The sequence below is a fragment of the Rissa tridactyla genome, chromosome 2 (assembly GCF_028500815.1).
Source record: "Rissa tridactyla isolate bRisTri1 chromosome 2, bRisTri1.patW.cur.20221130, whole genome shotgun sequence".
In the NCBI taxonomy this organism is placed as follows: Eukaryota; Metazoa; Chordata; class Aves; order Charadriiformes; family Laridae; genus Rissa; species Rissa tridactyla.
Genome location: NC_071467.1, coordinates 36,235,784 through 36,250,910, shown reverse-complemented (window position 1 = coordinate 36,250,910; position 15,127 = coordinate 36,235,784). Strand labels below are relative to the sequence as shown.

At 47.4% G+C, this 15,127-nt stretch overlaps 1 protein-coding gene across 16 annotated transcripts in view; it reads right to left on the bottom strand.

Annotated features, from left to right (window-relative positions):
* EYA1 (EYA transcriptional coactivator and phosphatase 1) overlaps positions 1-5,763 on the bottom strand; it is a 169,855-nt gene extending 164,092 nt beyond the window's left edge. For 5 of the 16 annotated variants that reach the window (XM_054191941.1, XM_054191944.1, XM_054191950.1 and 2 more), the window contains exon 1: positions 5,631-5,763. The gene's annotated coding sequence lies outside the window, so the exon portion shown is untranslated. The remainder of the gene's footprint in view (positions 1-5,630) is intronic. The other 11 variants (XM_054191943.1, XM_054191946.1, XM_054191951.1 and 8 more) reach the window with 6 other exon arrangements.
* Positions 5,764-15,127: the final 9,364 nt, after the last annotated feature.

Here is a 15,127-nt window from a genome sequence, read left to right as displayed (position 1 = left end):
TGGAATACTTACCTAGCTCAGGAAAGAAGTGTAAGATGCTTTACAAAGAAAGCTTACTTTCAACCCGTGTGGTTCTGTACAACATTTCTAATGAGTAATAATTATATACGTGGTCTAGGAAGCCTTTCTACACCTATTATAAATTTAGATTAAAGGTAAGGCATTACTTATTATTTTACATGGGCTTTTAAAGTAGTTTGTAAAATATATGCAGTCTATAAAATTTTGTGGCCTAACAACAAACAACAGTACTGCTTCTGCACAATTCAGTGCAAACAAGTAAAGGTTTGCTAATCATAATTAATAAAAGTCACATGTAAAGGTTTCAAGGTTTACAGAGAGCAATTAAAAGTAATTTTCCTCTAGGTGAAATCATGTTTTATTTTAATTAGTTTTTTTTAACTTTTGTTCCTTTTTTTAAAGTAAGTCAGATGATACATTTGTGTCTGAAATCGTAACAACCTACATTAAAGCCTAGGCTTCCCCCAAGCTAGTAAGCGCATTCAAATAAGAAATGCTATCAGCCGCACCTTCAGCAGTAGAAGCCACCGTATCCCAGAGAGCAGAAAAATATACCCAAATAGGATGGGATAGCAAAAGCGTGGTTGTGAGTGAGTTACCGTGGCTATGGGAAGCTAACACTCAACTGGGGAACTCACAGGCCAGAGTCAGGGCACCTCCCAGTGCAGGAGGACCCGAGCGCTGGGTTAGGGTCGGCTGAGGCCCCGTGCCCTGTGAGAACCACCAAATCGCCCCTGGACTCACACTGACCACAGGAGCATCGTAGCTGCGCTCGTGTGGCACAGAGCCACAGCTGCCAGGACCCACACTGCATCAACCACCAACTGGGGTTCAACTGAATGCACCTACCAGTGACCTTCCTCACATCTTCATCAGTAAGGCTAAGGGTGCTGCTTTCTTATTTATCTGACATACGAGGAGAAAACTTCCCTGTCTCTCGAGGTCAACCAAAATTTTCACTGGTGAGTCACAACATTCGCATACTGCAAAGGAGCATGTTGCTTTCAGTCTTTACGACAGATCAAATGCCAGAATTCACATCTACCAGCTACAAATACTTCTGCTTCTCATCATGCAGTAAAGGTGTGAGTTTCCCTAGTAGGCGTGAAAAGTCTGTTTTCTTCATTTGGACTCATCTATGAGAATGGAAGAAGAAAAAGTCCTTTTCTTTCTTCTCTTCCAACCTCTACTGAAAGTCCGAGTGAAAGAGCATGAATGAACCTAAGCCTGAGAAAACCAGAAGGTTGTATCTCTGAACTGTCAAAACTGTTGACGTGAGGTCCAAGGGGATATCTAAAGGCACCACGTCAGGTTAAGCATCTATAGCCATTTACATTTATTTGTGTGTTTGTTTATACTGCAAGCGCCCTCATGAATGACAGACAGTAAGCACCCAGCTGCACCTTTAGTCACCTAAATACCTTTGGAAGCCTAACCCATGATGACCAGCAATACCAACGATTCACTAACTAAAAGCTAATTTTAAACCAGAAGAGACTCTGTATTTACCTAACGATGATGCCAGCTTTCCTTCGCCTTTCCCTGCTACATCCTCGAGCTCTTGCCTCTCGGGGGGTGATTCCAGGGACACTGCTGCTCGGCTCCCCATGGGGATGTCCCCGCTCCAAGTGGGTCAAGGGAGGAGGCGCTGGCTAGGACCTCTCTGCTCTAGCCAGCAGTCACTTCTTATGAAACTAAAACCCCACCAATAAATCTTTGCCAAATTGGGACAATTGGTGCGAATATTACAGGGGAGGAGAAGGAAATGATTGTAAGAGCATTTGTAGGACTCTCAGTTCCTTGGAAAACAATGCTGAAAAACCATTTTTAAATGCTGGTTTGTTCAACTCTGTCACATCTCTTGCTTGGCAGATGACATTCTTTTCCTCTGATTTCTGCCAGACTGTGTTTTCGTGAAAATTAATTCAGTAACTCATCATTTTTAACATAATAAAAACTGAAAACTTAAGGATTGGGAACCTTGATAAATAGGTTCTGCTTACACAACTACACAAAGATGTATTATGTGTTCTTTGTCAGCAAAAAATGCACCAAGTTTAGTCAAACAGCAGTAGTTTCAGTTCTCCATGTCTCTGAACTGTATCCACCAATGAGAACGAATTTTATATACATTTATGAAAAAAACAAAACACACAAGGGCAAAACACAGTTGAAGTCGTCATTAAATCTACCTGTCCTCTAGCGACAGCCACACTTCTTACACGTTTGGTTATCCTAATACTCTTGCAATCTTTTTCACCATCACAGCTCACAAAAAAACTGTAATTACTGTTATATGTTACTGGCTACAGTACTATATTAAGCATAAAAAAAATAATAATTGCTATCCATATAACATTGCTTTTACAATTTGTTACAGAAGATAAATTATTGTTTCATTTATCAAACGATGTTATCACTAAGTTATAATAAATAATATCTTGTAATAAAGGAGAAAGTGTAGAATGAACTACACTAACATCTGAACATAATGCTTCACTTTCCTTAGAGAACAGTATAACCTAAGAGCTAAAAAGGAAAATTTTATTCACACAAAACCCAGCGATCCCTTTCAATATTCAGATGATAAAGCGCTCGAGCTGAGAAATTAAAATTCAGAAATTTCAGGAATCAGGCCAATTGCTTAAAGTGGCAGTAGGTGTGACTCGCTATGGAAACAGCATAGGAAGGACGGAGAAACAACTTTGAGTTGGAAAAGCTTTTAAAAGCACATGAAGTACCCAGCTGTGGCCTCCTTGATTTTAAGGACTTTACACACAATTTCCGTTCTTATAAATAAAAAGAGCTTTCCCCTAGCTCACTTCATTATAAAGGGAGCTGCAAAAATGCAGACCCACCTCACAGGGTGGGAGTTCACCTCCGTGATTTTTCCGGGCAGCTCAGGACGGCAGGGGCCCCGGGCAGGCTATGGCAGCGGCGGGGGGAGATGTTCATTGCCTGCGCTTCTCATGGACCCCCCCGCCCTGCTGCCCCCGGGGCTTGCCCTGTTTATGGGCAGCAGTTGCCCCCGAGGCTCCCCCAAGAAACGCCCCTGTGGGTGCCTCTCCCAGGCAGCCCCAGCTCACTGTCCCACCACCAAATCTGGGCAAATCTCTCTTGGTCCAACCCCTAAAGCCTTTTCATGGCAGCCCCACCCGATAGAACTCGATGGTAAAATCACATTTTACTCGCTGTGGCCGGGCAGTAGGATTACCGCACCCTCTCACTCTGAGACACAGCGAGAAGAGATGCTGTCTCACAAAGAAACTAAAAAAAAAAAAGGTCAAAGAGCATTAAAAGTGTCCAGACATTTGAGAAATCATTCTCTTACGATGTTTGATATATCAGATTAAACATTCAAAGATAAAAAGGGTAAAAATGAAAGGAAGGAAAAAACTCAAGCCTCTCAATGCAAATTAATCCCTTAATTTTGTATCACGCTCCCTCACTTTCTCTAAACCTAGAAGGAAAAGTTATTTTGAGCAATATTATTTATGGATTCTATAATTAAGTAATTGGATGAAAGAAACAGAGAAAATAACCTGAAATTCTCTAAATACACACGAAGCAGGAGGCCTCCAATTTCCAGCTGACTTGCAGAAACTGTTCAAGTGACCTTAGAAGTTTTTGAAATTCTCCTGCCAGAGGAGTCCTGCCAACAGCGACAGGATTCACAGCGCAAGGACAGAGCCATAAACAAGAAAAAGAGTGACTTGCTTCCTCCTTTTTCTTCCTCCCCTTTTTATGATTGAGTTTACACGGGCAGATGCAGCTAATGAAGAAAATTAGGAATGAAACATCAGGCCTGGAATAAATAAGACAGCTGTCAGGAACCAGTGACTTAGTTTCTACTTAGGCGGGTTGTAAACTTTTTTATCGATGCTATTACAAATTCTACCATTCTGAAGACTGCTGAACCATTCCGAAAGACTAATTAAATTTAAAAACGTTGTTTGAGGATGCAGATACTTGCAGTTTACCTTACACTGAAATCTACGGTAGAACAAGATGTCTGCAAGCTAGGACAAAGGTCTGGGGGAGCATATCCAGACCAGCCTTCAGAAGATACGCCAGCTGCCTCCATGAGCTGCAGTCCTCAATTAGGGACATTTCCATACATATTGCCCTTCTGTCTCTCACTTTCTGGTGCAGCCAGACTACCTGCCCCACGACTACTCTGTGATCCTACAACTACCCTCATTATGGTTCGTGCTTACACAGCTTTTGGCAGAGAACGAACAGCTCTAATCTGGAAATTGTTTCACAGGGACTTTCCACACACCACATTCTCTTTTTAAAGAGCTTCTCGCAGCACTGAATGAATGATTTCTCTTCTTATAACCATATTTTTCTTCTTATAACCATATTTTTGTTTTGAAAGACTATGGAAAGTGTGAGTCTTCAAACGTAGCGACCGTCCAGTGCTGCTGCTCATGCTGCATTTTGCTAGAGCATATGTAGGCATGAAAGTGGTTTGCTGCTAAAAGTCAATGTCTACTCTCAAAGAAGAGTAGTCAACTACTCTTCTTTTAGCTATTTAAATGCAACGCTATGCTCCTTAGGGCCTGAAAGAAAATAAAAGAAAATCCTAATGTTAGATTTTTAATAATTGAAGAAAACTCTGATCTTTGACTTTGTGAGAGAAAAAAAACTGCCTATTTAATTACAGTTTTAGAGAGCAGAGTATTTCCAGCACAAAATAAGCTTTGCCTCCAAGACCCACAACACAGACAAAAACCATCTCATAACTAGCCACATCCAACAATCCTTTTGAAGGGCTTAGGTGACAGTGGGCAAAATGACAACCCCAGGGAGCGAGCTGAGGAGAGGGACACCTGCGGGTGTCCCCCTTCCCTGCCGCCGGGGCTCGGCATTTTCCTCGTCCCGAACGAGGTACTGGGATGTGCGGGGAGGAGCGGGGGGAGGCGGGCATCCCTCCTTCCCTCCCGCCTTCCCCCGACCCCCCGGAGGCAGGCAGCCAGCGGGCTCCCGGCGGGGAGGCGGCCGCCCCGGCGAGACCGTGCCCGGGGCAGCGCGGGCTGCGGAGCGGTGCGCAGCGGTGCGGTGCGATCGCCGTCCGTGCCCCGCCACCCGCCGCCTGTCCCCGTCCGTCGGAGGAGGAGCTGCCCGCTCCTCGCTGGGGGTCTGTGCACCTCCCCTAACACTTGCCAGGGACACCCCCAGGGAATGGCGGGGGAGGGGGGAGCAGACACGGTCATCACGGCCAGGACCACGCAAATTTTTACCTTTTGACACAAATCACGCGTTCAGCGGAGGCCCCCCGCGGACCCGCCGCAGCCCCCGGCGACCCCCGGCCGGCACCGGGAGCTCCCGCGGCGCCGGGCGAGCCGAACTCCGCCGCCCCCTCCCCTCCCACCCCCCCGCGGGATTCCCGCAGCCTCGCCCCTCCCACCCCGCCGCAAGCCCCGCGGCGCTGCGCACCCGCGTAACCACCCGCGGCGGCGCAACGCCCGGCCCCCGCCGCACCCACGTGTGCGGCACCCCACGCCGCGACGTCTCCGGGGGGGGATGTGTCGGGCGGGCAGCGGACGGCCCCCCGCCCCGCTCCCCGTCTCGGCGCGGAGCTGCGCGGAGCGGCGCGCACTTACTCCGGGGCGGCGCGTCGGGCCCGGCGGTTCCCCAGGAGCGGCGCCCGGCGGTAAATTGCGAGGAGCCGCGCTGGGCGGGGGAGGCGTTTCGGGGAGGAAACTTCCCCGGAGCGGCTCGACCGACCGACCCGACCGCCTTCCCGCCTCCTCCTCCTCCTCCTCCTCCTCCCGCCGCCGCTGCCTCGCCCGGCGGCAGCACCGCGCCTGCCCGGCCGCGCCGCCCGCTGCCCGCCGCTGCCGCCGCTCTCGGCTCGCCGGGGCACAGGGGGAGCGCCCTCCCAACGCCCCTCCGCTTTTATTTTTTTAATTAAGAAGGAAGGTATTATCAGAGAGGGGAAGGATGGTCCCGGAGGGATGCCGGCAGGTCGTAAGGGATCGTAAGGGATGGCTGCAGGTCTAAGCATCCCCCAAAACTGGCATCTCCTCCGCCTTCTTGGCAGGGCGGGCAGTCGGGAAGGTACCGGCAGCATCCCCGGGCCGCCGGAGGCGGGGTGGGGTGGGTGTTGGTCTGACACCACTCTTCACCGCGCTGGGAAATCGCTGCCCTCGTAGGAGATGGCAAAGAATGAGTCAAGGCATGGGGGAGAGCATGGGAACACTGCTCTGGAAGAAGCTGTGGTGCGCATACGGCACCTGACCCCATGGACCTCGGACTATCCCTAAAATCAGAGCTTGTGCACATCACCCCCTCCTCGTTACCTCTGAAGAGAGAAAGCGTGGCTTTGATTCCTAGTGTCTTATACTCCAGGTATGAAGTCAGTGCAAAACAGTGGTAGAACATTCTCTTTGCTTATCCGTCCTGGAGGTATGAACTTGGACCCTGCATGAAGCGTAAGTCTAATGTAAATTAATGCCCCGCTCAATTTGGCAGGCTGGTCCACATGGAAGCAGCACGGCCACTGATTTATTATTTTTTTTTACCTATACTATAAAGATGAACATCGCCGTCCAGACCTCCTCCTCCCTTTCTCCTTTCTTCCTCCATGCCTAGAGAAGGCGTGCTTCTCTAGACAGGCAAAACAAAAAAAGTTGCCATTGCTTCAAGCTCCTCTATTTATTTCAGACACTTCTTTGCCTTCTCGCACATACTCTTCCACTGTTTTCCTTTTCCAGCTCTTCACAGTCTGCCTGTACACCAATTTCAGAAAGTACAGAACATATCTCTACCTTTAGAGAAATTGAAATTATGTTCCCACAAGCATTTATGATCTTCCTTAACTGCAGATATACAAACAATGCCATTTAAATCACTAGAATACCTAGATGTTTGTCCTGAAGGACCCAAATCACTTGGAATCCATTCTTTTTAACAATTTTAAGGGCTTTTCCCCCCACTTGTTGCTTCTCCAGTGTAACAGTCCTGCAAATTGAAGGCTGAGAGTTAATTAAAATGTCAAGCATGGGGCCATGTACAAACATACTGGCAAACTGAGGTAGAGTCCACATTCTTCTGAAGTTATATTAATCCATTAGGCCCTATTTTGACATACCAAATATGGGATATTTATATGTATTTTTTTAAAATGTTGATTAAACTATTTCTAGTTCAATACAATTTTAAGATATTAAACAGAGTTTACCCTAATTCCTATGAAATTTGGCAGCCAAACTCACTTTGGCTACCCACGACAATGGGTAAGAATGGATGGTACTACCTCAGTTGAGCATTTTTACACCACAGGGAAGCAGATTAAATTGTCCTCACATACCTGAGGGGAGAATATGATCTATAGGATGTAAAAATTGTGGTCCACAGATTATAAGAAAGACTCAGGAGACGTAAAGTCACAGGTCCACTTGCTCCCTTCTAGTGGAATATGGAATGGAGAAGAGCACATCTCCGGAAGCAAAGAGGAGAACTGGATCTCTGCAACATACTTTCTCCTGGACTCATGGAATAGGTGTGTGCAGACTAAATTCTACATTTTACAGAGCACTTTCTCCAGAAATTCAGGATCTTTGACTGAACAGGTGGTTGACTGTCTACTCTGTGATGAAGCCTTTCTTTGAAGTCAGGTGTAGGGCTCAGCATATGTCCAAATTCTGTCCTTTTTGACCTAGAAATCTTGCCTGGTGAAAATTCAAGGATTCATATTTCCTCGGCATTTACTGATTTTGAGCAAGTAGTAGAGTATTCAAAAACCATACACATATCCAACATATTTAAGAAGGTCTCTGCCAGAGCACATCTAGGATGCTCTTATTTTTGTGGGGGGTACCTCAGAATAAAATACAAATGTCAGCTCCAGCACGAGGGTAAATGTTGCAAAGACATGTGAGAATGGTGGCAGCACAGCCGTAAGGAGGACCATGCTCTCATGAGAGCCCTGAGCCTACTTATGGAAGTAAAAGAGTGGACCTCTTTCCTATAGGAAGCCCTGGACACTATAGTCGTGATTGATTTGGATTTTCTTGGATTTGACTTTGCAGTGCTTCTGTTGGCTTTCCCCTTCTGCAGGTTTTTAAGCTGTTGATGTTGTGAGAAGAATCAAGTGAAGCCTATATAATATTTAGGCACAGAGTAAAAAATCAACATAAGTACCATTCATAATAAGTGATTGATAAACTTATAGATTAAACTGTTTAAAATTATGTTTGAAATAGCACTCATATTGACATCCTACTTCCCAGAGTCCAGTTTCACGAGTTGTCAAGTGTCAGCTGTCGCCACTGGAGTAAAAGCAAGTTGTGAAAGCTCCCTCCCACCCCAAGAGGTCACCTGCTGCCATTATCCCCTTATCTGTAGTAGAAACCTCTGAAATGTTAAGTGTCTTATACAACCTATAGTATTATCTAAAAACAGTTCGTGTCTTCCTTATATAGCTAATGAATTTCAGTAGGAATAGTAAGCAAACATATTAGGACTGACAACTCAGAACCCTGAAATTTGGAAGACCAGTGCCTTTGAGAACTGACAGTAGCTCCAAGGTAAACGGTTTCTTTGCTGTTATTCTTTCGGTTCTCAAAACAAGCACCTCTCCAGATCTGAGAGTTCCTGGCAGCTCTGATGAATGGCAAATCCTAATGAAGGCTATGGTTTGGCCAGAAGTGTTAGGACTTAGCACACTGTACAAATTCTCATCTGAAATAGGAGTACCAGGAGCCAATTTCTTGAACATAATTTATTCCAGACACTAGCTGGAATAAACAGCATTCTGTAACCTCCTAGATATTTTGCCAGTAGGGAGCTGTCTTTACACTTCTTTCAACTAAGTTAGTGATCCAAATACAAAATTCATCACTCAAGAATACAATGTGGTTTTACAGACTCGAGGATTTGAGTTCATTACCGGAGACGTTGTTGTGCCCTATCGGTATATTTTTGCCTTCTGTGGCAGGTCTACTGTAGCATGCTCCTTGCCTTGCCCTGACGAGGGAAAAGAACCACCCAGCACTCAGTCTATGCTGTGGTTTAACTCTCTAGAAGCAGCTCAAGCATACATTTAGTTTCTAAAATACTCATTGTCTTACTTAAGTGAAGTTTCGTCTTAGCAAGGGAGTATAAAACGGGACCTCCTTAGTCAGTAAACATCCTCTTGTCTGCCTCAGGGTCTTTTTGGTTTCCTTCAGTAACAGACAGACATTTTTAATGCTTTTGCCCCTGGTCCCCTGCACGATGTACACAGCTGTGACAGATGACAGAAATGTTGCTCTGGCACAGGCATTATGAAGAAAAGCACTGCCATGAGTATAAACCTGACTTACCCATGCAAAGAAGGAGAAGAAAAACTGAGCTTTTCAGCTCCAGAGTTAGATGCAGTCCTCAGCTGCACCTAGATGCAATTAAAAGCAAAAGTTTTATTGCTGGAAAAAATACAAGCTTCAAAGGGAGCATTTCCAGTAATGGTGTCTAATGGAACATGGAAACATTTCTGAGGTAGATGCTGCTGGGATCCAGTACGAACTGGCACCTATAATGCCATGTTGGTGAGCCACGTGTGACAACAGCGCTTCAGCTGCTCCTTTAGTAGATCCCAGAAAAAGACAAATAACACATAGTCCACTCAGTAGTGAATCTGTTTAATCTTCTAACTCTCAGTTATGTGTTCTCTGACTCTCCAAAAGAAACCATTTTCATCTGTAGTGCTTATGTTTTCGATACCTCCAATGTTTGTTGTTTTCCTCCACATGAGATGCCGATTTAGAAAATAGAACTTCAAATTTTCCTTCCTCTGCTATGCATTTCCCCCCCCTCCCAATACTCATCTATTTTGTCAATATCTTTTTGATAGGGGCTTGTCTAAAACTGATGAAAATGGAGGGAGGTGGGAAAAGCAGCAATTTAACATTGTGCGGAGCAGATAAAAAGATCGTCTTCCAGACTCATAATCTGATAATTGTGTCACTGCAAATAGAAACTTCCCACAGTTCCCCAGGTCAGTGGTAGAAGTCCCTCTGACTTCCAGTGAGTTCTGAGCACTTTTTTTCAGTATATGTAAATTCGTCTTTTAATGCTTTCTAACACTGTAAACGCTTGTGTTTGTAATTTTAATGAAACTACTCACAGAGCTATTTACGAATACATGGATTTACATGAAATAACTGGCTAAAACCAGATTATAAAGTAGATTATCAATGAAATCCTATTTTATATTTTAAACTGTCTGGTAATTTTTATTGTGCCTTTGTTCATTAAGATTTTCAAACTGAGTACTCCATGTGATATGGAATAATACCCTTAGCTTTTGTCTCTCTACAACTGTAGAGCAGTAAAGGCCTGAAATCAGCAGCTTGTGTACACAACGCAGCTATTAATGGGAGGTTGAACCGTTCAGAGTGACAAGCCACTTCTTTAAGGTCATATTCTGCAAACATGGACTTGTGCATCAGTTTTGTATGAGATCACTTGGAAGTAATAGGAAGTAATGGGAGTAATTAAGCTCAGAGTAACTATTGCAAATTGGGAACAGCGGTTTATCAGATACAGGAGTTTAATCAAAGGTGTCTTATTTTGGGATGTTGGAAAACTTGTATATATTTAACGTTCCTCATTTTCCTTAGAACATTGTGGCTCGATTTAACTCCTAGCAGTCCAAGAGGATGGTCTCGGTAATTTAATCATTTTGTTGACAATTTAAGTCTTGCTTATCTGTCAATACTATGTCTTCATGAAGATCAATAAAGAAAATTACTTGGTATATTTAAGAAAATTGTGTTCATAACAGGATGGTCAAATATCTTTGAAGAAAATACTAACTCACAAGGTAAATATTTATTGTAATGATGAGAAAATAAAAGAAGAGTATTCCTTTAATGAACAAAAGGGTATGAAGGCATTGCAACACATTTCTGACAGGTAAATACAGAAAAAAAAATAATCCTTAGGTATCTGGCAGAAAATGCTTGAATTTAAGGTTACCTCCTCCGAGTTTGTTCAGGCCTCTTCTGAGCACACGTCTGGAAATATTCCAGAAAGCGAATTTATTGTCAAGAAACTTAATGAAACGGCGAAATTTAAGTAAATATGATCCCACGACCAATTTTGACTGTGCAAACGTGCTAGGGCCAAACCAGGGAAGAGGGAGAAGCGTTGCCCGCCGGCCGCAGCGGCCCCGGCAGAGCCGCGCTCGCCCCGCTCCGCAGCCGCGCAGCCGCTTCCGCGGGCCCGGGGGAGCGCGGAGCCGGGGCTCTGACGCCGGGCTGGGGATGCCGAGCCCAGCCCGCTCTCCCGTGTTTTCAACACTCCCCTCCCTGCCTGCTTTGACGGGACTTCCCAGGCTTGAGGTCCCACGGGGACGCGGTGACGGAGTGATGCTCCGAGGGACGTGGAAGGGACCTACCCCTGGAGTCCCCAGGGAAGACCCTGGGATGCAAAATCAGGTATATGCATGAAATCATCCCCCTTCCACCCACCCTGGGCCCAACCGGTTGTCTCGCAACCCCTGTAGCATCTCGGGGGGCTCCTTCAACACCACATTCAGGCACTCGAGTGGTGTCCTACGGCCAAGAGAAAAAAACTGGGAGATGAAATGGAGAAAAAAAACCAACACCCACCCCAAAACTTCTTCGGCTGAAGACTGAGTGACTGCTCCTGCTCAAAAATGTCCCAAACACGAGGAGCTAACGCGGCTCTCAGCCCTTGAGCGCAGCCAGCGCCAATAGTCCCGTTAAAGGCTTTGAAGTTGTGGAAATAGTCTTCACAGGCATTAGTCACTATTTTAATAGGTCTCATTCTGGCTCCCTCGCTAAAAGAGGTGAGCAAGCCAAAAATTCAACACTCTTCCGGGGCATCTAAAACGGTAGGTCCCTCCTCGGAGAGGGATTTCGATGCGAGGCCAGGCGCGAAGAGACGAACGAGTGCATATGTTCAAAATTACATTTTCGACAGAAATTCACATCTACCGGGTCGTGTTTAAATGCGAAGTGGGACAGAAGTAGGGGCGGGGAGGAAACTCGGTGTGCAGGAAACATCACTGGGAAACCTGGAATGTAGCAGCAAGGATCAAAAAGTTAATGGCCTATTTGATGTGAAAAGTGAGCTGGGGATGCCGGAGAGCGGGAGCGAAAGGAGCCGGCGAGACGCACGCAGGGGTCCCGCACCGCGCAGCCGGACCACCCCAGCCCCGCGCAAATAGCTCAGCCGAAAATACCGCGCAGGTAGGAGCGCTCCGCTGTCGGTTCAGCCTTTAAATCGGCGGATTTAACCTGAGCGGGGGCGGCAGGGTAGTTGAGCCGGCCCCGGGTCTCCGCGCCTGGCATCTGATGCGCCCCAAGGCGCGCAAGGACTGGCGCTGCTCGCCCTGCCCGCACCGGTGCTGGGGAAAAGGGAGGGTGATATCTCCGCCTGACTTAGACTTCCAGGGAAATGCTCGGGAGGATCCCGAGCGCTCCTCCGCATCGGCAGGCCAGGCTCGTAGCTCGCTAAAATTACGGACCGACTCCTCACACGCTGTATCGAGCCCTCTCGTTGCCGATAAAGCTAAGAAAAAAAAAAAAACAACAAAACACCAACAAAAAACTAACCTCGAGCACAATCAAAATATTTCAGCCATGCCAACGCGTTTAACAATATTTTTCTAAAAATAACGCTCTCCTTTGCACGGCTTGATTTCTCCGGCTTTAGCATAAGCTTTGAATTAAAACTGTTGACAAGATTGTAACGAAAATACTGATTGATGTAAACATGGCCTGAAACAAATCCACACCTGATTCTGGTTCTCTGACAATGCTGATTAAAGCCAACCCCCGCCTTCCCCCCAGCCCGGCCAGGGTCTCCAGCTTCCAGAGAAAATCTCCCGTCGGGATGAAGCAGTGACAGAGAGCGAGAGCCCAGGGAGGAGCACAGAAATACGGGGTTTGAACAACCTGGGGGTCCCCGAATAGGTTTGAAGAGGCACCGAGACAAGTACATTGAATGCAGTCTTTTTCTCCTTCTTCGGTCTTATCCCAACCCCCAGATATATTCAACTGTTGAGAGACGTCTGAAGTCAGCCCATTGCCAGCGCTAGAATGAAAAGGCGAAGGGAAGCCAAAAATGCCTGTGGTCTCTGTAAACTACATTAAATCACGGGGGGTTTATATTTAGGTGGATAATGAAGCGCGTAAAACGGTAGATAAAAATCAGTTGCTATGGACTGTCTAGGATTTCGTGTGTTTTTATTAATTTTCATAGGAGATTTGAAGATTTACATGATCTCCCCGTTGCGAGCGAAGCCCACCCTCCGGACGGAGCGCTGGAGGAGACGTTTGCAGCGTCCCCCTCCTCCGCCCCCTTTCCCCCCACAAGGGCGCCGGCAGCTGCGGTGGCACCAACGGGGGCCACCGGGGCCGGGTAAACAGGAAAGTCCTGCTGGATCCCCGGGCAGATCTCCCCGAGCCGAGCCGAGGGGAGGAGCGGTGGCGGCGGGAGCAGAGCACGGAGCCGGGGGTGGCCGCTCTCCTCCCGCCCACCGCCCTGCGCGGGGACGTCCCGCAGCTCCCAGGGGAGAGGGGGATCCCGCAGCAGGGGGCGGGGTGGGGGGTTGTATTCTATCTTTCCAGTAGTGACAGTTTGCGGGTTTTGAAATGTATTTTATTTTCAGTGGAATCACTATCACTGGGAACACGCGACGGTGGAGCAGGGGAAGGCGCTCAAAAGCCGCGTTCGCTCGGGCGGGGGTCGCAGCGCGGCACATTCCCACCGCGGCGTTAGCCTAAATCACGAACCACAACTTCAAATCCCCCAGCGACCCCACCGCTGACACCTGACAGGCCCCTTTCCCCGAGGGACCGGAGGGCTCCCCCTCGGCTCGCCACCGCCGTACGAACACAACCAACCTCCAAGCGGCGGCCGGCGGGGCTGCGCAGACCTGCGCGGGGTTGCGCGGAGGCAGCTGCGCGGGGGCGTCCCGCGGGGCGAGCGGGTGCTGCCGCGTCGCAGGGTCTGCCGTGCCTCTGCGGGATTCACCGACCGGGTTTATTCTGTCTCTTTTTTTTTTTCTTTAAATTTTTTAATTTTTATTTTTACCCGGTTTTGTCTGATTTAACAGATTTCCACGCAGCGCAGACAGCGGCGCTGCGCTTTGCCCCATGCCCAAACTTTACCTACATGCCTTTTGCAGCCTGAGCTCCTCTGTGACGATTCTTCCTTCCTGATATTCCTTTCCGCCCTCCCCCCCGGAATATATACACATAGATATACAAGGTTATTTCCAGGTAGCCAATGACTAGGACTTCAAACGGGTTAGCTTCCTTTGTTTGGCGAAGCGGCATCATTAGCTGCCCATTAGCAGCGCTAGCGTCACGGCGCACGTCATCAGCCCAAATCACGGCATTCTCACCGCCGTAGTCGCCCTGCGCTTCTCCCCGCCGTGCTCTCGGCCGCCAGCAGCCTGGGAGGTGTCCCGCGAAGGGGAGATGTGACAGCACACCCAAGTGTTTCATATCGTGGTGATATTCAGTGTCACGCCGCTGGCCGGCGGTGGAAGATACCTGCCAGATTAACAAATCGAGGTTTGGATCCAAACCTGCCCTCCTAAAATGACGCGGCACAGGTGACAGGTGGCTCCTGGGCTGCCGTTCACCTTTACCGCTTTGTGGCCACTAAGAGTGGTGCGAATTTGAACAGCAGCCCCGCATTCTTCCGCGCGTACGGTGGCTTCTATTGCACGCTGCTCCGTACAAAGGAGGAACAGAAAAGACGCTTTCTGTATCCGGGGTAAGAACGGTATCAAGTTATCATTTGGAGCTATCAAGTTAACATTTGGGGCAGGGACAAGGTATAAGTTCAAGGATGGCAGTTTTTCTTGCCAGGCACTCGAAAGTGTGTGTGTGCGTGTGGAAAAAACAACAACAAAAAAAACCCAAATAAAAAAAAAAAAACAAAGCCAAAAACCAAAAAAACCCCACCCAACCACCCAATAAACCCCCTAAACAAACAACAGCAACAGTAAACCCCAGATACCAATAAAACTTTAAAAAAAATCAACACAGTTTAAGATCTATCTCAAACACAGAAGCACAGCTACTGCACACAGAAAGGAGATCTGTCCTTGTCTCCCAGCCACCGACAAACGTTT